Below are 24,604 nucleotides of genomic sequence, written 5' to 3'. Positions count from 1 at the left end.
TTTTCGTACTAAGAACGAATCAGGCCATCCTAGATCAATATTCTATGTAATCTTCTGATCTCTAGAAATTTGTGATGAATAGTTATCGTAGGGCTAGATTATGCAAATTTCAATATTCTTGGGAACATAAATTTGTCTTTTATGTTCTGAGTGATACTGGGACGTAGATTGATTGGAAAGTCTTCTCTTGTGATTCAGATGTCGATAAATAATTCTTTTGGTTGGACTTTCCCTTATCATGTTAGTGGTTGTTTCCTGATTTCCTTTAGGCACTGTTGTTTTTGAGTTGGCTACAATCATCATTTATAATGTCCATCGTTCGAACTGAAACTTCTAGATGTGTCTTCACTTCAATAGGTTTATCTTCTTCTTGAGTTACGATTTTGACTGGATCAATATTTGTTTCTTTATCTTCAACTTGGACTAAAATGACTGGAGGCTTCGATATTCTTCTTGAAGTTGCTCTAACTTGTCATTTAATGATTTCTTGACACTTTTAAGTTTCTTTATTTGGGTAAGGCTTGGTTATGATTCCTTAGATGTGAAAGTTCACCATCTTTTGAATCGTTGACTTTGTCCTTAGTATATTTCTCTTTATCTTTTAAATTTTTTATTTGCTCTAATAATTTTCTATTAATGGGTTTTAGGCACAATTTTTTTTTTAAATAGATTCTCCTTTAGTTTCTTATCAAAACTTTCTTTTTCTTGTTTTAGTCTTTGTTTCCTAACCTTGGACTTTTTTATCTGTGAAAGTAATTTCTCATTGTGGTCCCTTAGATGCCAAATTTCATTGTTGCTTTTTGTTGATTTTTCATGAAACCGATCTGTGAAATCTTTATATTTCTTCTCTGATGCTTCGTTCCTTTTTTGAATTTTTACAATTTCTTTCTTTAATCGTTTCATTTGCATAAACTCATTGTGTTGATGTTATTTTATACTAAATAAACTTCCACACGTTGGACAACGTAAATTACACTTTTTTTTAATATATGTATATCCAATTTAGTTTAGACAACTTTTACATTTAGTCCAAAATAATGATTGTTGTGTGGGACTCATCTTGACTACTTCATTATTTTCAAATTAGGCTCCATTTTTCTTGACTTGATAACTTTCCTTGGTAATTTAATTTAATTTTTTATTTATTTATTTACTTTTTAATACATACATAGATATATATATATATATATATATATATATATATATATATATATCAACAATGGCTCTTTTTTTATATATAATTTTTTTAACATTTTTTTATTACTTTATTTTGTTTTTTTTTATAATTATTTTTTTCTATATATATTTATAATTTTTTTCTTTTTTCTTTTTGAAAAGTTACAACCCTAGTGAAACATGGCTATTCACCTCTTTGGGGTATAATATAAAATATATGTCCACTTATGTGTCTTTGACTTGGTTAATTTTCTCCACGTAAAAAGTAAAACTTACCATTCACATAAAGAGATTTTGTATTCCTTTTGTTCTTCTTTTACCTTGAAAATACCATGGGAAATTACCATGGGTTTCTAAAATCATTAGCTTGTAAACCTCTTAATGAAGAATTAAGATAATATTATCTACTCTTCATTCTCTTACGTATAGTTTTAAAGATATTTGGAAAGATTCCCTTTTCACTTTATCATGCACTTTTTATCAATAATGTAGAACCTTTTTATATATATGAATGTTCTCCTTCAAAATTTACATCATACTTTATATATATATTTACTAGAATCATTGAAATGTCAATGACCAAAGGCCTTTTTATTTATTTTTTTATTTTTTTATTTTTTTGGGGGGCCAAAGGCATAAATGGCGATATGGAGAATCTCCAAACTCTGAGCGAAACACTTCAATTACACAACAACAAGGTTGACAGGAGGTTGATGGCCAAAGGCTTGGTGATCAGCCAACGTGGCTCTGATACTAATGTAATGAGAAAAATTCGTATACACAACAGAAATCTTTAAAATAATTCAAAGACGTAAATGTCCATTGTAAGACATGTAACTGTATATTGAATAATGTATATTGAATTGATGTAACATATGAGATGATTAGAAATGATAATGAGGGCCTGCTTATATACCCTAGGCAGGTGCCCTTTCATGAATTGTCATGTATCTAGGACATGCCTTTTCATTACTAACTAACTAACCATTATATAATTAATTATTATTATTATTATTATTATATTTATTATTTTTATATGAATTATATTCATAACACCATAACTTGGATAAGCCTTGGTAAAAGGATTATTGAAGTCCACGAATCAATGCTAGAGGTAGCCACAGAGATTTGTGTCAAGGAGGTCAAATTGGAGCTCCATAAGTTTCTTTAGAGGGACAAACCTATGCCAAGAATAGGTTCGAATTGGTGTATAGAAATCCTTCAAATAATCCATAAACCCAGCGAAAACCACTAACCAAAGGATAAATAAAATACACCCAATTTTTCTCTAAAACATGGCTTGCACCTTTAGTTAAGCGTAACAAAGCAAGGCCTCAGAAATAAATAAAAAAGTCAATTGCAAAAGATGCACTCGAGGGTAGATGAGTTTACAGAGACCTAGGGTTTTTCCTAATGGTGCCAACAAGGTTTTATGTTGTAATCTAGCGTAGCATAAACATTTTTTATCTTCCTCTAAGAAAGAAAGTATGACCTGAAGCACTAGTGAGACATTGGAAAATGAAAGGGGTTTTATAGATAAAGTTGAATAGAAATAAAAATCATATAACCCATCATTCATTATAATTTACCAAAAACAATTCAAAATATTACACATACATTTGAAGAAATAATTTTTTTTAAGTGGATCAAAACATATGCAGCACACATGTAATTCTCTTGTAATAGATCTCCTATCATTATAACAACAGAGAGTGAAAGCTCATATTACATTATTCAGCGTATAGATAATTTAGATTTGAAGCCAATACATCTCTCTCAACAGATCTATATTATCAAATACAACAGGATGGATCCTATAGTCCGAGACTAAAATCTGGCAACATTTTGATCATTTTCTCTATTCTCCCTTTTTCGCCTTTACCTAACTTCTTTTATAGCTTCTTCTCGTTGATATGGTCCAACTTAAATCTTCTTTGACATGATCAATTCTTCCCCATTTCGTGCTCGCTGGATGTTTTCAACTTGTTTCCATGCTCACTTACTGATTTCCAAAATCCCAACTAACTTTGTTGGTTTTTGTTCTTTCCTTTCCGCTGCCAGTTTCCGACCAAAATTAACTATTCGAGAGTGGATTATTTCTAGCTCTCACTTTCTCCTTTTTCTGCCACCATTTTTTGGCCAAAAATTACCATTTCAAAAATGAAGGACCCAACAGGCCCCAAGCACATCCTATTGAATCATTGTCATGTCAATATTTTATTTGCACAGATGATTCTCCTTCAAATGAAGGACCCAACATTGGAATTTTAGTGAGCACTAATTGGTAGAAGGAATCATAGGTATTCAAGTGGTTTTTACACCTCTGCAGCAAACTATTATCATGGCCAACAAAATTTTGAGTACTTGAGGCATTTGGTACCTCGGTCCAACTACAAGGTGATTACTCCATCTAGAATTTGCTTGAAGATCTAGTTGATACAACTAAAGATGACGTTGCTAGACAATAGGTTTGAGATCATGAATGATCTTCTTAGCTTTGTGGGATTCATCTTCGAAGGAAGTAATATGGACATATGTCTCTTTAATTTGATTAATAATTTTTTGTCATGCAACAGTGTTAATGGTGGCAAATGCATCCTCCATCAAATTTTTACCCTATTCCCATAGCTTATACAACAATCGATTATGTTGGGATAATAGTATGGGCTAGTATTGTACTTGTAGAAAAATATACTGAGAAGCTTTTGTTTGTTTCTGAAGAGTGGATCTAAGAGTAGACCCTTACTCAATAACCTGGTTCAACTGTTGGAAAAACAATTTTGTAGGCTTAGGAATCTGCTTTCCCAAGTCTAAAATAGTGTGTTGTAGAGTTATGTTGGTAGAAACTACGTTGGTTCATGCCCCTTCAAGAAAACTTATGTATTTTAATGGCACACATGCTGAAATGTCCCGTGGCAGATTAGGATTTTTCTTCACAATAACTAACCACATATTATGAAAATTAGCATTGGTTTCGTCTACCTCCTGCTCAAACCGTTTGTTTTCTATGTGCAACTGGTCTCGCTCTTTTGTAACGTGGATAATTTTTTGTTGTTGTTATTCATAGGCCTAGGTTAAATCACTTTTCCTCCTATCTATTAAACTCATGCGGTCTTCCAGGTGTATTGATGAAGCTCTGATAAACTAGAACAATTGGCTAGAGGACTGGTGTTGGAGATCTTTAGTAGAGAGGGTATCAACCAACGAAAACCTGAACTATAATGGATGTCCATGACTGATAGACTTCTCTGATTGTACTTACAGGGAAATCTATTAAGATTCTTCTTGTTCTTAATGAATATCTTGGCACACTTTTTCAACTACCTTGAAAGGAAGCAAGGGAACTATATCAGGTGACTGTGTGCATATATGCAAAACCTCCTTACAATGAGTTGGATCTCGAACAAAAGAAGAAAATTACTACAGGAAAGAAGCAGTGCTCGGCTCAAGATGACTTGATATACTTGGCATAGGTTGAACATGCTGTAGAAAAGTTTTTTTGGAGAAATATTTGTATCAAGAAAAACTTTAGGATCTTGCTACATCTTTATATTTTTCTCCTGATTAGAATGGCTAGATTGAATATCTGAAACAATATTTGAGGGTGCATGTGATTGTTGAGATGAAATGGGACTAGGAATATTGGAATAACGAACCTGAGAAGTGTCCCATTCCTAAGTAATGGTCGTTGGTGGAATAGGTTCCATAAGTTCAACATCAAGAATATGGACAATAGTAGAGGGATTTGGAATAGAAGGAGGGTGCTTCAAAATCAATTATGCTAATAATTCCAAGGCCAAATATCTAGGAGGGATTGCGCTAGAGAAATCAAAACGTTGGGAAAGAGAATGGGGAACAAAATATACATTGGGAGTGGAAGATGAGGTGGTTTTTATGCCTCGAAAATCACTGCATCAACATCGGGAAAAATCACCCGGTCCAGACCTTAAAGGCAGCTCCTTTTCCGTTTGGTGTGGTGGCTCCAACTGGATATAATGGGACCAGTTTCCCAATGATTTATGAATGGGATGGATAAGTGTTTAATTTGCTTATATCTAATGGAAAATGGTGAAATATTTATTATAGAATACAATAATGTAATTAACTAATCTATCCCTTGAAGTCTCTGTTTTAGTGCAACTCTTAATGGTTCTTATTGAAAAGTAGGCATCTAGATGACTCTACTTTTAAACAAAAATATTCATTCATATGATAACTACTTTGTTCAAATAGTTGAACAAAGTAATAATTAAAACATTATTACACTGATCTTCATATCATTGACATATATATAGATGAAAAATAACAACTCTTGAACATTCAATAGTAATAAGTAAAAGAGATTGCTGTAAGAGCTTATACATACATCAATAATAGCAAAATGAATGAATGCTAGTTCACATAAAAGAATGAAGCAAAACATAGATAATAGTACCATATGTGTTTGAATCCCCTCTAACATGAATTTCATTTGGATCTCTCTTTCTAACTTGGAAATAATTTTATAGGAAGCAGTAGTGCATATAAGACAAAAGTACTCTTTATTAAAAACTCAGAATTCAGGTCCAGTTTCATAAAAAAAAATATATTGGAAGCACAGTAGTGCAACTTCCAATCCAAGTCTTCATACAAAATTTTTCGGACCCTTTCTAAAAACATGAAAGGGTCTATAAATACTATCTAAACTAACTATCTATGAAATAAAAATGCTGTGAGCTGGTGTAACCAAATCACAAATATATGAAAATCTCCCTAAAATAGACATTCTTGTAGTCAGTAAAGATGGTTCATTGTTTCGGCTGATCATCTTTTGGCTTGAGCTGGCATATGGCGAGCATCAGTTGCAGTTCTAGAGGATGACTCATACGCGAATGCAGCTGGGCAGTATATGTGGCATCAATAATTTCAGGAATCATATAACCGATTACATCGGTTAGGAATTTGATCGTTGTCCTTTGACTATACAGTTTCACAAGGAAGAACCAAAAGGTTTCCCATGTTAAAGTTTGGATGCCCGCAATTAATCTCTCCCTCTTTTCCAGCTCCTATTTCCATATCTGCTCCAATGCTTTGACTGATGGCAGTTTCCCTGGAGTACATTCTGAAATTAAATTTGACAAATAAAGAGTATTATTAATCAATTCCACTAGATTACCAGTCATCGATCTACATCTCGATGTTTCCCTTTCTGCTTTCATCAGCTGAGATTGCCACTCAAGGAACATGATTTCCTTGTGTGATTCCAGAATTTGGGGCAGATTTGCAGCTTGTCCTTCCTTGGTTTCTTGCCAAGAGAGAAACTCTATTAGTGTTTCATCTGCCTGCTCCAATTGTTGTCTTGCATCAACCGACTTATCAATCATAGATGAGGAAATTTCACAGAAGGGAGGAACAAGAGAAATATTATTACATAACAAGCTCAACTGAGTAGATAGTGCCTTAGTAATTTGGAGAGCCTCTGATTTGAATTCCTCTACTTGAGGAAATTCTTTGAACCTTTCTATTTGCAATGACAATTAAGCGATCTATTCATCTTTTGCTTTGCTCAGCTGTCCATTCATTGTCTTCAGCTTGTTCAATGCTTGAGATAGTTCTTTTTGCTTCTGCACTGCATTTTGATCTATCCTCTGTTTCTCTTTGAGCAATTGCTCGTTTAATTGGTCGTTTGACTGCTTCTGTGCTGCTAACTACTGCTCTAACTGCTCTATCCTCTGCTGTTTTTCATGTACCCGTGTCTCTAGTGAGATAATCGCTTGATCCTTTTCTTTAAGCAAATTGTTGACTTCCGATGCCTTGTCCATAGTAGCTGTTGTATATGCCCCAGCATATTGAGAGAGTTTAGTAAGATCTTCGGAAGGGTTGACTTCCTCTCTCCATACCACATTAGTTATCTCCATCTGTGTAGGTAAAAGAGAAGATTGATCAAGTTTTCTCTTTTTCCTTTGTCTCTTTATTACAGCCCTATGCTTAGGGCTGTAGAAGACATCTAAGGGTGGTATTTCTTCTACATGCAGAACAATCTCATCGAAAGGGTTCTCTGGAATCATTTCGACATCTTTCTGAGTCATGGGTGGGCCGCTAGTTCCTTCAGTTGGAACTGTATTAGTTGCTATCTTCTGTCCAATTGTTATTTCAGGTGTGCTAAATCCCTACAAGCTCTCAGTATTACTGATAATTGAGTCAAATTGTTGCCATTCTTTGAGTAGTTTGGGATCAATATGAATGTCTAAATCAATAAGTTCACTGCCCTTTTCTTGTTCTTGCTCCTGCTCTGGTGTTTTTTCTTTCTCAGGAACTTTTTCCACTGTAGGAGCTTTATCAACAGTTTGTTGTTCAGTTTCGCTTGACTGGACTGTCAGGGTTGTGGCTAATAGGTCTAAAGGTAGAGTTTGCAACCTCTGGTCTCTAAGCCTATTAAACATTTCTAGCCCTTCATCTTGATATCTCATCTTGGCCAATGTTTTAACTTGAAATAATGATTCATCTGAGGAAAATAGATCATCGAATTCATCGGCTTTATGATCAAACTTAGCAAGTTTGGCTTGAGATGTGACATTATAAGCAACCTGTCTTGGATCATATGGCCTGTTAGGAATTGTAGAAAAATTTAGCATTAGCATATTTTCTGTCTCCTTCTCTGCATGCTTGTAGTCATGCAGAGTGAAAATGCGGCACCGTAAAGGGAAGATTGGCCACATGTGCTTCTTTGAATCCTTAAGGGTTCTGGATGTCCCTTCCATTGTTACTTGATAAGCCAATTCTCGAGCTAACAATTTATTAGGCACATACAGGGGAAGAACATGGGGTTTAGTAAGGCTGCCAAAAAGCCTTATATAAGTAAATTTCTCCTCCCCAAAGCAACTGCCTACTGTTGTCAAGTCAATTTCTGCCTCTGGGGATATCCTGGGGGTAGGTTTATTAAAAATAGAATAATATACAGAGAGAATAAAACCATTGCAAATTTTATACAAGTGATTCTTGTAATGCACCTTCCATAACTGCTGGTGGTAAATATGGATTGGATTCAGGTCTTGGGGAGTCCATCTCCACCCGAGTATTGGATATTCAGAGTTAAAGAAAATAGTATCCATAATATACACACGGCAATAAAAAGGGGGGAATAATCTGAGAAGTTTGATGTGCATTTGTTCTATATTGTAAAATTGTTGTGGCTAGTTTATCGGACAAAATATTTGCCCAATCCATCACATAACCGTTGATTGCGGCTTCCATTAGGGGGACCATTTCTATGGTGAATTTGGCAGAATCATGTATTCCCCACATCCTACACATCATAGCCCCAACATAACAATAAGGGGAAGCCAAAGAGTCAACAAAGTCCTTACCCGATGACTCATGCTTGCGCTTTTCGGGGAAATGCCTCCATTGCCTTATCGGGGCTGACTCTGAGTCGTTTTCCTTTGCAAACGTTTCCAAGAACGCCTTGTTGTATCGCTTCTCAGGTTGATGTAAGTGGTACATTTTCCTGAGATCCTCCGGCTGGAATGAGCCAAATATCCTTCCATCAGCTGTGCAAAAGGTTCTGTCCGAGACTGGAATTTTTTCCACCACCCATCTTACTACGTCAGTATATGGCAAGATTTTAGCTCACGCTGCTATTCTGTGAAGATAGGAATAGACCAATTCTTTAAGAGTTCCTTCGGATTTGTTAGTTGAGTCAACTGTGGCTTCCACTGATAATTCCTCGGGTTCCTCTGCTTCTATCAGATTGTAAATGCTCTCCCAGCTAGTGTTTCCCAAACCAAGGCACGTCATTTTTGAGATTAATCCTTTCTTGCTTGGTCCGAGATCTTTGACTGGAGGAGCTACTATTGTGGACTTCTTTGATTTCTTCCCTATTTTCTCTGGATTTCTGATTTTGGAAGAATTCTACACAAACAGTTGCAAACCGTGACACAGTGAAAGTGCTCCTACAAGGCAATATGATAAAGAATAGAATTATGTCGATTGGCATATGATAAATAAAATATAGTTAAGGATTACCACAAACCAAATCTTCTGAAAAATCCATCCTTAACTGCAGTATTGAATAGCCGTTTAAACTGAAAATTGTGGTAAATAACATCATAAATGCCCATCATGTCGCTCATATGCCGAATGATTTTTTTAAGTGTGCCTTAGATTTTATTGATCGGCGATCGGCGATAAATCACAAATTGGCGATCAGGAGTGTCAAAGGGAAGGCTTTTAGGACTTGCTTTAAATATATCCAATGACCAAAAGGTGATACAATATAATGCATGCAAACCTTCTTAATGCATATTTGCTTTTCGAGATATGCGCCCAATTAATAGATCGCAGTCTGGATTTGGCTTGAGTTTTATCCCTTTGTCATGTGACTCTGCCGAGTGCCGATTGCCGATTGCAATTAGCTTTATCACATCGGGAGTTTTTTGATTTGGCTTTTCTCATATGTCCCTTTATTATTGACATGTCCAAGTCGCCGATTGCGATTTGCTTTATCGCATTGAAGGAATTGAGGGGCTTTGCTTTATTGTGTGTTTAGTATTTGTTTTTCCTGATTACCGATCGCGATTACCTTTTCGGATCAGAGAATTGGATGAGGTTCTTTTTTTTGTGTTTCCCTTAATATTGCGATATGCGATCTCCGATCACTTTATCGCAATATAGAATGGTTTTTTAATATTTTTAAAGGATTTATTTCTTATTTAAAAGGTTCTATAAAATGATTTATTTACATTAGGGCTTTTAACAAGGACTTTTCTTGTGATGAGGTACATACCATTTTATTCACACATCTAACTAAGTTTTATTTTTTAAGGGACCCATTTCATATTAATAATTTTTATAAAGATTTGTATGAAATGGGGGGTTGTTGTACAGCACAACAATTGGCGATTCACTGGAAGAAATAGTTATCTCTGAGAAAATAATATAATACTTTAACTTCTTAATCTGAAAACCTTAATAGATAGAGAAAATCTAATATAACTAGGTAATTATAAATGTTGAATGTAATGAAAACTGTTTTTGCTATTTCTTTCTCATCTCAAAATTAAATACATCCTAAGTTTAAAGTAAACCTTACTTGGTTGATAATGATAAAACAAAAGAATTCTCTTACCTAGCTTGTATAATGATTCCTTTGTCACAGGTAGAGCCACTGCTACCAGCAAACGTCCATAGTCTCAGCAGGGTTACCTTTTAACCATTTAATCATTCATTGTTCCATCCATTTCAGAGTATAATTTAAAAGAATGAATTCAAAAGACATGTTTCCACATTTTTTGTATTTCATTTTTTTTTTAATTCCTTTATTTTGTAAGATAAAAAGCCATTGTCCTGGTTTGGTGGCCAACTGTTGACAATGCCATTCACTGATTGTAATTTAATTGAACAAGCTGGCTCATGATGAGACCCTTTGTCTTATAATTATAAGCCATTACCCTATTTTGGTATGCAGTATTGGTAATGTCAGTTGAACTAGTCCCCTATGAACATGGTAAGCATGCTTATGATAAGACCTCTTATATTTTATATCAAATATATTTTAGAATTACACTCTGAAAAATCATAAACTTTGATGGATGGGGTGAATAATTTTCTCCTTAAGAGAACATGAATGACAATTTTGAGAGTTGAAGATGCTAAGGTCGAATCAGTTTTTGCTTTGTATTGATAGCCGTTTTTAGGCTTCTAAAACTTTTAGAATGATTTACAATATTTTTAAGTTTTGAGAAGATTTTACAAAAATGAAAAGGGTTTTCAGAATTCAATTATACCTAATTCCCTAGAATTTTCCTTTTCCTTCAAGGCTTTTCATCTATCAAAAGTAAATATTAAGACTCTTTTCTTTTGAGTGACTTTTCAATATAGTAAAAACCAATAGAAGGTTATTTGCAACTTTTATTTCTTAATACAAGAATAACTACACAAATATAACTAGAAATTGAATATTTACAAAGTGAGAAGGGGTTACCTCCTCAATTGAAGATTTTTTTCAAAATAAGGCCATTGACAGGAAGAGAATCTCTCTTTCCTAATAGATCTTGTAATATGAATGTAGATGGGCCTATCTTCTCACTGATTTGGAATGGTCCAAGCCACATTTTCTGAAACTTAGTGTGCTTTCCTTTATCCTCATGGGCTTTGTCCCACTTCAAAACTAGATCACCAACTTGTAAATGTTTTGAGCCTGTTGAAGTTGTATCAAAAGAAGATTTGATAATTTGTTGATGCTTTGCATGTGTAATTCAGGCTTTCTCCCTTTCTTCCTCTAGTTTCAGGATCTGATCATGTCTTAATTGAATAGAAGATGAGGGACTTTCTTCAATAAACTGCACTAAGGCAAGTGATGGAAGTACTAGATTTGATGGTATAATAGCCTCATTCCATACACTATATTAAATGGAGAAGTTCCTATTGAGGCTTTATATGTTATACAATTTTCCCATAGTGTAAATATCAAAGACTTATGCCAGTTTTTATGATTCTGTTCAATAGTTCTCTTAATGATTTTGATAAGATTTTTACTGGTAAATTATGTTAAGCCATTACCCTGAGGGTAGTAGTTTGAAGAATATTTCAATTTGAGTCCTCTTTTGATAGAAAATTCAAGTATAGAATTACCAGAGAAGTAAGATGCATTATAAAAAATAAGAGCATTTGAGACACCAAACCTAGTAATGATGAACTGATCTATGAATTCAATGATTGCCTCAGAGTTTGCTATCTTCAAAGGAATTGCTTCCACCCACTTAGTAAAGTAATCAGTAGTTATAAGGATATACCTATGTTTCTTGGATGAATGTGGAATAATTTCTCCAATGATATCCAATCCCCATTGTTCAAAGGGCTATTCAATGTTGACTGGTTACAAAGGAAAAGCTGGCTTTCTTTGTCTTCCACTGGTAGTTTGACATGTTTGGCATTTCCTTACATATTCATGAGTATCTCTGAATAAGGTGAGCCAATAATACCCAGAATGAATGATTTTGTGGGCTGTTGTATCAGCTCCAAAATGTCCTCCTACTGGACCATCATGTAGTTCCTGCAAGATCTTTTGCGCTTCAGGTTTTTTTAAGCATCTTAACAAAATTGAATCATAATTCCATCTAAACAACACATCATAAACAATCATGAAATTCTTTGCCTTTACTCTTATGGCATGTTTATTTTTATGGGAAATATTAGAAGGAGCGTATCCATTTTTTAAATAGAATATCAAATCTGCATATTGGGATTCAGGATTAATGGTACTTATCTCATTTATTCCTTCAATATCATTTGTACCTTCATGTTCCTGAATATTAGAAGCTCCTGCTAACAACCTACAAAAACCTTGGCCTTTGACAATCTTTACTGGTTTTATGTCCAAATCATATTCTTGTAATGTCGTGACCCAATTTGCCCTCTTTTCTCCCAATTCCCTTTGAACTAGTAATTGTCTTATTGCTGAAAAAGGGACTATAACTTTTGTATGAGCTTTTAAGAGAAAGGGCCTGAAGTGTTTAATGGTTTTATATATAGCGAAGGCTTGTTTTTCAACTTCAGAGTAATTGAGTTCAACACCTTGAAGGTTTGAACTATAAAATGAAATTGGTGCTTCCAAGTTTTGATTATTGATTTGTGTCAGCACTGCTGCATAAGATGGATCAAATGCGAGAGTATATAGAATGAAATGATTTGAAAAGTCAGGAGTGTTTAATGCAGGAGCATTTATGATTGATTGCTTAATCGAATCAAAATATTCCTTTTCTATATGTCCCCATTTAAACATGGAATTCTTCTTAATCATGGTTTGTAATGGTAAAATAATCTGCGAAAAATTTGGGACAAATCTTTTTACAAAATTAATCTAGCCTAAAAATGATTGCATTTTTTTTTTATTATGTGGAAATGGAATATCAGAAATATATTTGATTCTATCTGGATCAATATAAATACCATCCTTTGAGACAATGAAGCCCAGTAGTTTACCTTGGTCAAGAGCAAAAAAGGACTTTTTAGGATTGAGTGAAATGCCATACCTTTTCCAGCACTCAAAGATTTGTTTCAAATCATGTAAGTGATTTGATATTTTCTTAGAGAAAACAATAATGTCATCCAAATAAACAACTATTGATTTATTGATTATGCCTTTGAATGCGATGTCCATTGCTCTTTGAAATGTAGCTCCAGCATTGATTAATTCGAAAGGCATTTTTTTATAGGCATAAGTTCCCCATTTGGTTCTGAAGGTAGTCTTAAGTCTGTCATCAAGGTGGACCAAAATTTGATTATACCCTAAAAAACCATATAGGAAGGACATTAATTCCGAACCAGCTACTGAATGGAGAGTTTGCTCCATGGTCGGTAGAGGGAAGTTATCCTTTTGACTTGCTTTATTAAAATTTCTGAAATCAATACAAATTCTACTATCACCATTTTTCTTCCTTACTGGAACCATGTTGGACACCCAATTTGAATGTCTAACAGGAAAAACTATCTTAGCTTTCAAGAGTTTGTTTAATTCAGCTTTTATCTGACTCTCTAAGTTAGGATGAATCTTCCTTAATTTATGTTGTACTAGTTTTTCTTCAGATATCACAGGAATTGTATGTTGTATGATAGATGTATCATACGTTTTTAGATCATCATATTTCCAAGTGAAGACATTTTTATATTTATGCAATAATCTGATAAATGCAATTCTTTCTTCTGAAATAAGTCCTAATCCAAAATTGGTGTTTTGTGGATTCTCCTCAATTCCAAGGTTTATTAATTCAAATCTCAAAGTAGAACTTTGAAGCTTTGAATTAGTAACCTGTTTAAACCTATCTTTAATGTCATAAAACTCTTCAAGTTTGACCACTGATTTGGGTATTGAGTTTTCTTCAAGATTTTCCTTCATTTGAAGATCATGCTCACTTTCATCAATAATTTAATCATCATAGGACTTATCAGAGGTTAAGAAATTTAAAATGTCATCATCATGATTGAACACTCACCAGTGAGTGACATTGTCAGGAATTGATGGTTTAAAAATGAGCTCTACTGAAAACCTATCGAGATTGTAATCTTCAGATGGCAGGAGTTTAGAAGCAACATTAGCTAGTAAATCTGCCGCTGAATTCTGAGATCTCGGGATGGGAGAAATATTAAATGCTAGAAAATGAGATACAAGGTCTTGCACCAAGGATTGATAATGTTTAAGGTGACTAGAAAGGAAATGTATAATATTTCTGACTTGTCTTATAACAATTTCAGAGTCACCGAACACTTTCAAATATTGAACATTATGACCGATGGCTTTATAAAGTCCTTGAATCAAGGCTTCATATTCAGCAGTATTGTTTGTGCACTCAAGTTCTAATCTACATGATAACATGGTATTTTCTCCCTTAGGACTAACTAAAATACATCCTGCCCCTGCACCTTCATTAGATTTAGACCCATCAAAGTATAATGACCAAAACAAAGGTTTATCTACAGTTTTATTTACAGTTTCCTCAGCAATGTTAACACACCTTGATGTATTTGTTAGGGAAAAAATTTCAATTTGAGATGTGAAACTATTAATTGAGAAAGGTGATGATTGAGCAGTAAAATTTCCAAAGAATGATTCGGATGAATAGTTTCCTAGAATGTTGTTGTTGAGTGCTATTGGCTGGTTTTCTTATTCAAACTCAGTAACAGTATGAGTCATATGTTTCTCCCAATCAATCTTGATCTGATTTGGCTTTCCTTTATAGGGAAGCCACATGTGCAACCAATCAGTGGAAATGTAACCATGAAGTTTCTCAGACCAATCTCTACTTCAAATCAAACCATAGAACTCAGGAATATCATCGATTAAGATATCAATTCTTTGAACAACTCTTGGGTCAGTTGTTAACATAATGGTAACATAATTGATTTCTCCTAATACTTGGACCTTAGTTCTATCCAACTGGACAATATGTATTGCAGACTTTTGGGGTTCAATATTCAGTTTAGAACAAACTGAGGCTGGCATTATATTCGAAGAAGCCCCTGAGTCTATCAAGCAATTGTGCAGATTTCTATTATAAATCTCGTAAGTCAAGAGAAAAGGAGGAGTATGAGAATTTGATCTATCTCCAATTAAAACAACATCAGTGGCTTCTACCCTACTAGGAGGTGGTTTACTTGTTTCATTAGTAGCTTTGGATAGTACAACATTTGGAAGAGGAGAAGAAGGTACTGCATCTAACTCCTTAAGCAACAATTTTTGTTGATGTTTGAGTTTACTAAGTTCAAACATTATGATATTTGCCTTTGTTTTCTTCATGTCTTCAATAATGTTGTAATCCATAGAGTCTGTAACTACTAACGTTTTAGATGTTGAAGGTGGATTTGAAGATGATGGCTGATATTGAGAAGGTATCGTTGTAGACTTTTTTGTGGGAACTTTTTCTTTAGTAGTGGTACCTGTATTCCTTTTCTTTTGAGTTATTTGAACAGGTTCAGGAGTACCTTTACTCTTGGTAGTTACAGGGAAAGCTTCATGTTCATTTTCTGTTTCAGAATTAGGCAAGATAAAGTCTAACATCCCATTACATTCTACAATTACCTCTTCTTCAGTTTCTTCAGATGATAAGACTGTCTCTTCTTCTTCTTCTTCTTCTTCAGGGTCTGAGTCTGCATTGGATATAGCATTTGCAGGCTTTGATTAAGGTTTCTTAAAGTTTCTAAATGGCCTTTTTGTTGAAGTCTCGGCTACTTGCTTCTTGATTTCTATCATTTCATTTGACATAGTTTTGAGAACTTTTTGGATACATTCCATATCATAGGGATCTTTAGCCTCTTTCTTCTTTGAATCATCTTTGAAGGAGACCTTTTTTGATTTTCTGTCTTCAAGAGTAGCTTTGTTTTCTAAGGCAATGATGCATTTTTCTACAGGAAGTGCCTCTTTCATATTTTTTGGTAGAGTTGGTTTTGCAACTCTATCTACAAAGATAGCTATATTTGAGGGTAAAGTTGTTATATACCATTCGCTTCTAACTTGCTCACTAGGTTTAGAGGCAGTCGAAATCTTATTTAAGAGTTTATTAAACTGTGAATTGAACTCTTTTATAGGTTCTTTAGACTCTATCCTAATATTCAAAAGATCATTGATTAACATCACCAGAGATCTGTCATCACCATATTTAGTCAAGAACTGTTCTTGAAAAATGTTCCAACTAGTAATGGATCCTGATGGCAAGGAAAAGTACCAAGACCCAGCTGATCCTTGTAGGGTATAAGGGAAAAGTCTAACAACCACATCTTCCTCTGTAACTCCTTTTAAGTTGACTGACAACATAAAGTTGTTAATGTGCTCATTTGCCTATATGCCTGCATCTGGATTAAATTTCAGCAACCATTTTTCAGGATGAGCTGGCAATGGGTGTAATGGTGCAGGCATCATGACTGCACCAGGATTATTCCATGGATTCTGTGACATTGTCGAGCAACTACTAGATGACAACGTTGATGAAGTTCCAGATGGTTAGGAAGGAGCATATATTGAAGTTTGAGGAGGTTGAGGAACAGATGTTGAAGTTCCAGTTCCCTGTTGAGCAACAATCTGGAGTGGAGGAGTGGATGGTTAACTTCGAACTAGAGAAGATGAAATGGATGATGATGATGAGAAAGATTCACTATCAGATCCTTCAATTGTTTTCCTTGCCCATTTCCTTTTAGGCAAAGGTAACTCAATAGGTTCAATACCAAGCTTTTCACTCTAAAGTCTGGTGAGAGGGTGAGAAGGAATAAATTGCAAAGTTACACTGCCTTGAGATACCTCAGATTTCTGTGGCGATATTGAGAATCCTTGAAGTTTGTGGATGAGAGACTGTACTTCAGGAGATTCTGGAGTTAATTTATCTGAGATATTTTGGGGTTGAGCAGTGGACATTGTCTCTTCTTCTTCTCGCTTGGAAACTGGAGTTCCAGCCTGCAAGGGGGAAGTCGAAGGTGAGGTGGAGGGAGATTTACTCTCAGAATGGATTGTAGATTTGGGTTTTTTCACCATTCACAGTTCATGCCCTCCTTATAGTGCCAAAAATATTGATTCCTCGAAAATCGCTGCATCAACATCAGGGAAAACCACCCAGTCTGGACCTTAAAGGCAGCTCCTTTTCCTTTTGGTGTGGTGGCTCTGACTGGATATAATGGGACCAGTTTCCCAATGATTTATGAATCAGATGGATAATTGTTTAATTTGCTTATATCTAATGGAAAATGATAAAAGATTTATTATAAAATGCAATAATGTAATTAACTAATCTATCCCGGGAAGTCTCTATTTTAGTGCAACTCTTAATGGTTCTTATTGAAAAGTAGACATGTAGATGACTCCACTTTTAAACAGAAATATTCATTCATATGATAATTAGTTTGTTCAAATAGTTGAACAAAGTAATAATTAAAACATTATTGCACTAATCTTCATATATCATTGACACATATATAGATGAAAAATAACAACTCTTGAACATTCAATAGTGATAAGTAAAAGAGATTGCTATAAGAGCTTATACATACATCAATAATAGCAAAATGAATGAATGCTAGTTCATATAAAAGAATGAAGCAAAACATAGATAATAGTACCATATGTGTTTGAATCCCCTCCAACATGAATTTCATTTGGATCCTGCTTTCTAACTTGGAAATACTTTTATAGGAAGCAGTGGTGCATATCAGACAAAAGTACTCTTTATTAAAAACTCAAAATTCAGGTCCAGTTTCATAAAAAATATATATAGTGGAAGCACAATAATGTAACTTCCAATCCAAGTCTTCATACAAAATTTTTAGGACCCTTTCTAAAAACATGAAAGGGTCTATAAATACTATCTAAACTAACTAACTATGAAATAAAAATGTTGTGAGCTGGTGTAACCAAATCACAAATATATGAAAATCTCCCCGAAATAGACATGCTTGCAGTCGGTAAAGATGGTTCATTGTTTCGACTGATTATCTTTTGGCTTGAGCTTGAATATGGCAAGTATCGATTGCAGTTCTGGAGGATGACTCATACGCGGATGCATCTAGACCAAGTTGGCATCACGAGTAGGGGAGACATAGGCATGCATAGCTAGGCCAGGTTGGTTTGTTTCCTGATTCAATAGAGTGCGCTTGATTCGAAAAGGAGGAATTATCACTTAGTGAAGCAACTCATTTCAGGAATCATGTAACCGATTACATCAATTAGGCATTTGACCGTTGTCCTTTGACTATATGGTTTCACAAGGAAGAACCAAAAGGTTTCCCATGTTAAAGTTTGGATGCCCGTGATTAGTCTCTCCCTCTTTTCCAACTCTTGTTTCCATATCTGCTCCAATGCTTTGACTGATGGCAGTTTCCATGGAGTACATTCTCAAATTAAATTTCACAAATAAAGAGTATTATTAATCAATTCCACTAGATTACCAGTCATCAATCTACATCTCGATGTTGCCCTTTCTATTTTCATCAGCTGAGATTGCTACTCAAGGAACAGGATTTCCTTGTGTGATTCCAGAATTTGGGGCAGATTTGCAGCTTGTCCTTCCTTGGTTTCTTGCCAAGAGAGAAACTTTGTTAGTGTTCATTTGCCTGCTCCAATTGTTGTCTAGCATCAACCGACTTATCAATCATAAACGAGGAAATTTCACAGAAGGGAGGAACAAGAGAAACATTATTACATAACAAGCTCAACTGAGTAGATAGTGCCTTAGTAATTTGGAGAGCCTCTGATTTGAATTCCTCTACTTGAGGAAATTCCTTGAACCTTTCTATTTGCAATGACAGCTGAGCAATCTGTTCATATTTTTATTTGCTCAGTTGTTCATTCATTGTCTTCAGCTTGTTCAATGCTTGAGATAGTTCTTTTTTGCTTCTGCACTGCATGTTGAACTATCCTCTATTTCTCTTTGAGCAATTGCTCGTTTAATTGGTCGTTTGATTGCTTTTGTGGTGCTAACTGCTGCTCTAACTGCTCTATCCTCTGCTGCTTTTCATGTACTTGTGTCTCTAGTGAGATAATCGCTTGATCCTTTTCTTTAAGCAAATTGCTGACTTCCGATGCCTTGTCCATAGTAGCTGCTGTATATGCCCCGGCATACTGAGAGAGTTTAGTAAGATCTTCGGAAGGGTTGACTTCCTCTCTCCATACCACATTAGTTATCTCCATTTGTGTAGGTAAAAGAGAAGATTGTTCAAGTTTTCTCTTTTTCATTTGTCTCTTTATTATAGCCCTATGCTTAGGGCTGTAGAAGACATCTAAGGGTGGTATTTCTTCTACATGTAGAACAATCTCATCAAAAGGGTTTTCTGGAATCATTTTGACATCTTTCTGAGTCATGGGTGGGCCACTAGTTCCTTCAGTTGGAACTATATTAGTTGTTGTCTTCTGTCCAGTTGTTACTTCAGGTGTGCTAAATCCCTGCAAGCTCTCAGTATTGCTGATAATTGAGTCAAACTATTTCCATTCTTTGAGTATTTTGGGATCAATATGAATGTCTGAATCAATAAGTTCACTGCCATTTTCTTGTTCTTGCTCCTGCTTTGGTGTTTTTTCTTTCTCAGGAACTTTTTCCACTGCAGGAGCTTTATCAACAGCTTGCTGTTCAGTTTCGCTTGACTGGACTATCAGGGTTGTGGCTAATAGGTCTAAAGGCAGAGTTTGCAACCTCTAGTCTCTAAGCCTATTAAACGTTTCTAGCCCTTCATATTGATACCTCATCCTGGCCATTGTTTGAACTTGAAATAATGATTCAGCTGAGGAAAATAGATCATCGAATTCATCAGCTTTATGATCAAACTTAGCAAGTTTGGCTTGAGATGTGACATTATAAGCAACCTGTCTTGGATCATATGGCCTGTTAGGAATTGTAGCAAAATTTAGCATTAGCATCTTTTCTGTCTCCTTCTCTGCATGCTTGTAGTCATGCAGAGTGAAAATGCAGCACCGTAAAGGGAAGATTGGCCACATGTGCTTCTTTGAATCCTTAAGAGTTCTGGATGTCCCTTCCACTATTATTTGATAAGCCAATTCCCGAGCTAAAAATTTATCAGGCACATACAAGGGAAGAACATGGGGTTTAGCAAGGCTACCAAAAAGCCTTATATAAGTAAATTTCTCCTCGCCAAACCAACTGCCTACTGCTACCAAGTCAATTTATGCCTCTGGGGATATCCTGGGGGCAGGTTTATTAAAAATACAATAATATATAAGGAGAATAAAACCATTGCAAATTTTATACAAGTGATTCTTGTAATGTGCCTTCCATAACTACTGGTGGTAAATATTGATTGGATTCAGGTCTTGGGGAGTCCATCTCCACCCGAGTATTGGATATTCAGAGTTAAAACAAATAGTATCCATAATATACGCACTGTAATAAAAAGGGGGAATAATTCGGGAAGTTTGATGTGCATTTGTTCTGTACTATAAAATTGATGTGGCTAGTTTATCGGACAAAATGTTTGCCCAATCCATCACATAACTGTTGATTGCGGCTTCCATTAGGGGAACCATTTCTATGGTGAATTTGGAAGAATCATGTATTTCCCACATCCTACACATCATATCCCCAACATAACAATAAGGGGAAGCCAAAGAATCAACAGAGTACTTACCCGATGACTCGTGCTTGTGCTTTTTAGGGAAATGCCTCCATTGCCTTATTGGGGTTGACTCTGAGTCATTTTCCTTTGCGAACGCTTCCAAGAACACCTTGTTGTATCGCTTCTTAGGTTGAGGTAAGTGGTACATTTTCCTAAGATCCTCCGGCTGGACTGAGCCAAATATCCTTCCATCAGCTGTGCAAAAGGTTCGGTCCGAGACTAGAATTTTTTCCACCACCCATCTTACTACGTCGGTATATGGCAGGATTTTAGCTCGCGCTGCTATTCTGTGAAGATAGGAACAAGCCAATTCTTTAAGAGTTCCTTCAGATTTGTTAGTTGAGTCAGCTGTGGCTTCCTCTGATAATTCCTTGGGCTTCTCTACTTCTATCAGATTGTAAATGCTCTCCCAGCTAGTGTTTCCCAGACCAAGACACGTTGTATCTGAGATTAATCCTTTCTTGCTTGGTCCGGGATCTTTGACTGGAGGAGCTACTATTGTGGACTTCTTTGATTTCTTCTCCGTTTTCTCTGAATTTCTAATTTCGGAAGAATTTTACACAAACAGTTGCAAACCGTGACACAGAGAAAGTGCTACTGCAAGCCAATATGATGAAGAATAGAATTATGTCAATTGGCATATGATAAATAAAATATAGTTAAGGATTACCACAGACCAAATCTTTTGAAAAATCCATCCTTAACTACAGTATTGAATAGCTGTTTAAACTGTCAATCGTGGTAAATAACATCATAAATGCCCATCATGTCGCTCATATGCCAAATGATTGTTTCAAGCATGCCTTAGTTTTTATTTATCGGTGATTAGCGATAAATCTCAAATTGGTGATCGGGAGCATCAAAGGGAAGGCTTTTAGGACTTGCTTTAAATATCTCCGATCACCGAAAGGTGATACAATATAATGCATGCAAACCTTCTTAATGCATATTTTCTTTTCGAGATGTGTGCCAAATTAATAGATCGCAGTCAGGATTTGGCTTGAGATTTATCCCTTTGTCATGTGACTCCACTGAGTGCCGATTGCCGATTACGATTAAATCGCATCGGGAGTTTTTTTTATTAGGCTTTTCTCATATGTCCCTTTATTATTGACATGGCTGAGTCGCCGATTGTGATTTGCTTTATCGCATTGGAGGAATTGAGGGGATTTTCTTTATTATGTATTTAGTATTTGTTTTTCTCGATTACCGATCGCGATTACCTTTTCGGATCGGAGAATTGGGTGAAGTTTTGTTTTTTTGTGTGTGTTTCCCTTAATATTGTAATATGTGATCTCTGATCACTTTATCGCAATATAAAATGGTTTTTTAATATTTTTAAGGAACACTTTATTTCTTATTTAAAAGGTTCTATAAAATGATTTATTTACATCGGGGCTTTTAACAAGGATTTTCTTGTGGTGAGGTACATACCATTTTATTCACACTTCTAACTAAGTTTTATTTTTTAAGGGACCCATTTCATATTAAGATTTTGTATAAAGATTTGTATGAAATGGGGGGTTGTTGTACAACACAACAGGTGGCTAATGGGGCCATAGGAAAAGCTTGTGTTTTGAAAGTTTTTACATGGAAGGGAATAACATCAGGAATAGATGGAGTTGCAATTAGGGAAATTACAATAGATTAATATTAGAGATGGTAGCATTAACAAAAGTTGGACACGATTGAAGTCTCTTAAAAAAGGGTTGGAAATATGAACTGATAGTAGAAGGGTGATTATGGTATGAAGTAATGTATGAAGACACTTCCCTTGGTATCAAACCCTCAAGTGAATATGAGATTCCCTCAGGGGTGACCATTTTTTGAACACCTAGCCAAGACAAAACCTATTTATGGAAAGTGGCCTTCAATATGTACAAGGGCAAAGACTGCATCTGAAATATATCCTTATCAACAACTTTGGGACGAACATAAGAATGATTATGGCTGACACCAAACCACATCTAATATGAATGCTAGTCAAGTATTGATTAAGGAATTATCACAATTTTGGTAGCATTAATTAACTTATCATACCCAGCTCCAAAGGCTCCCTGACTAAGAAAACATTGGTGGAATCATAATGGGATTTCCAGGGGTCAAATGAAAGAGCTAAGGCTTCATCATATGATATATCAGGTAAAACACAACCTTCATCATATGATATTCTACTTCATCATGACAATTACAATGAGTAGATATTTGTAGATAAAATATCTTCCCTTCTTATAAGCTTCCTCGCAAGCAAGGAAAAGCTCATCTAACATGTATTTGCACCAGTTTAACTATGCACCTTGAACACCAAACTCCACAATAGAAATAACATCAAGAGTAAATTCACCTTTATTGTATTTTTAGGAAACTTTACCTGTGATGACATAGAACAGAAACTTAATTTGTCCATTTTTGCTGAGATCAATCATGGCCCCATGACCTCGACATTTGGTACGATATATGGCATATAAATTGTTAACATCCAAATTCTTTCCATGCTTGGAAGTTGCTTGAAAAGAGGTAGATACATCTTCTCCATCCATTGAAAAACCGATGAGCCTATGAGTGTCATGAACATGAATTGGGTACTCTTTATCAAGCCATAGTGACCCATTGTGAATCCAACTGATTAAGAACTTGGTATAGTGGGCGACCTTTCCAGTGGTCTCAAACACTATTAATTCTCACAACATTGGAAGTTTTGACCTATATATAAATTGAAAGGTGGATTTCATTGTGAGGTGACCTTGTCTGATGTTACTCGGGTAAAATCCATGTATACTTCTAGTATTGTCTTCTCGCATTTCCCCAACAATTCATCGAGAGGCTCAATACAAGGATCAAAGATGTCAAAGGGGATAAAATAATTATTGATTCACCCCGCACTGAAACACTTACATTAATAGAGATAACATAAAAGGGGATGCTAGCAGAAAAAGGGAACTAAGGGCCTAGACACAGACACCAGGGTGAAATATTAGATTATGACGTAGAAGTGAATGAATGATACTAAATAGACTCTTAATACTTATAAAAAATCCCCATATTTAGATAATCAATTTTCTTGTTGGACATTAAATGGACACATTGACTAAATGACAACTTGATTAAAAAAATTTATTATGACCAAAAATAAAATTCCAACACACCACACTAGTGATCAAAAGGGGTTTGGCAAGACAGATTCATAAAAGAAATATTACAACTTTCAAAATAGGAATGAGGACCAACTCAACAAATTCGACCATTACAAGAAATGTCTCGATATACTAAAAATACGTAAATTAAATGACACAACTAATTCTAATTGAACAACTGAGTAACGACTAACCTACACTCCTGGATAGAGAGAAAGAAAACCATATGAATTCAGGGGGCATAGTAGGTCTTTAGGTGAGCACCATTCACCTAAATAGGCTTGAGAATACCATCGATTTGCGCAATTGTCTAATGGCTCTAAACTACTTGATGTCCACAACTATTAATGGTCCCAGCCAATGCATCATAAGCTTTCCAAGATATTTTAAATACTTGTTCATGTAGAGTAGAACTTGATATCCAACTGGATTTTTTTTTTCTTAGTATGATGATCATGCTAATATTTTTTCCTGTGCTTCTCTAGACTTTGATGGAAATATTCTAAGAACATCTACTCATCAAGTTCCCATAACTCCTGAAGTCACTTCACAACTGACTCATCGTATGTAATTTTTGTAGCTTGCACAATATATAAATTGGGAATAAGGAACTCAACATGAACCATAACTTCTCTACCATAAACTAACAAAAGATGAGTATAATTATGCAACCCTTTAGTAGTAGTCATGTAAGCCCATAATTCTAGTTGAAC

Source organism: Pinus tabuliformis, chromosome 1_2 (assembly GCF_031772625.1).
Source record: "Pinus tabuliformis cultivar Carrire ecotype Pingquan chromosome 1_2, CPIR1, whole genome shotgun sequence".
NCBI lineage: Eukaryota > Viridiplantae > Streptophyta > Pinopsida > Pinales > Pinaceae > Pinus > Pinus tabuliformis.
This window is presented reverse-complemented; position numbering follows the sequence as displayed.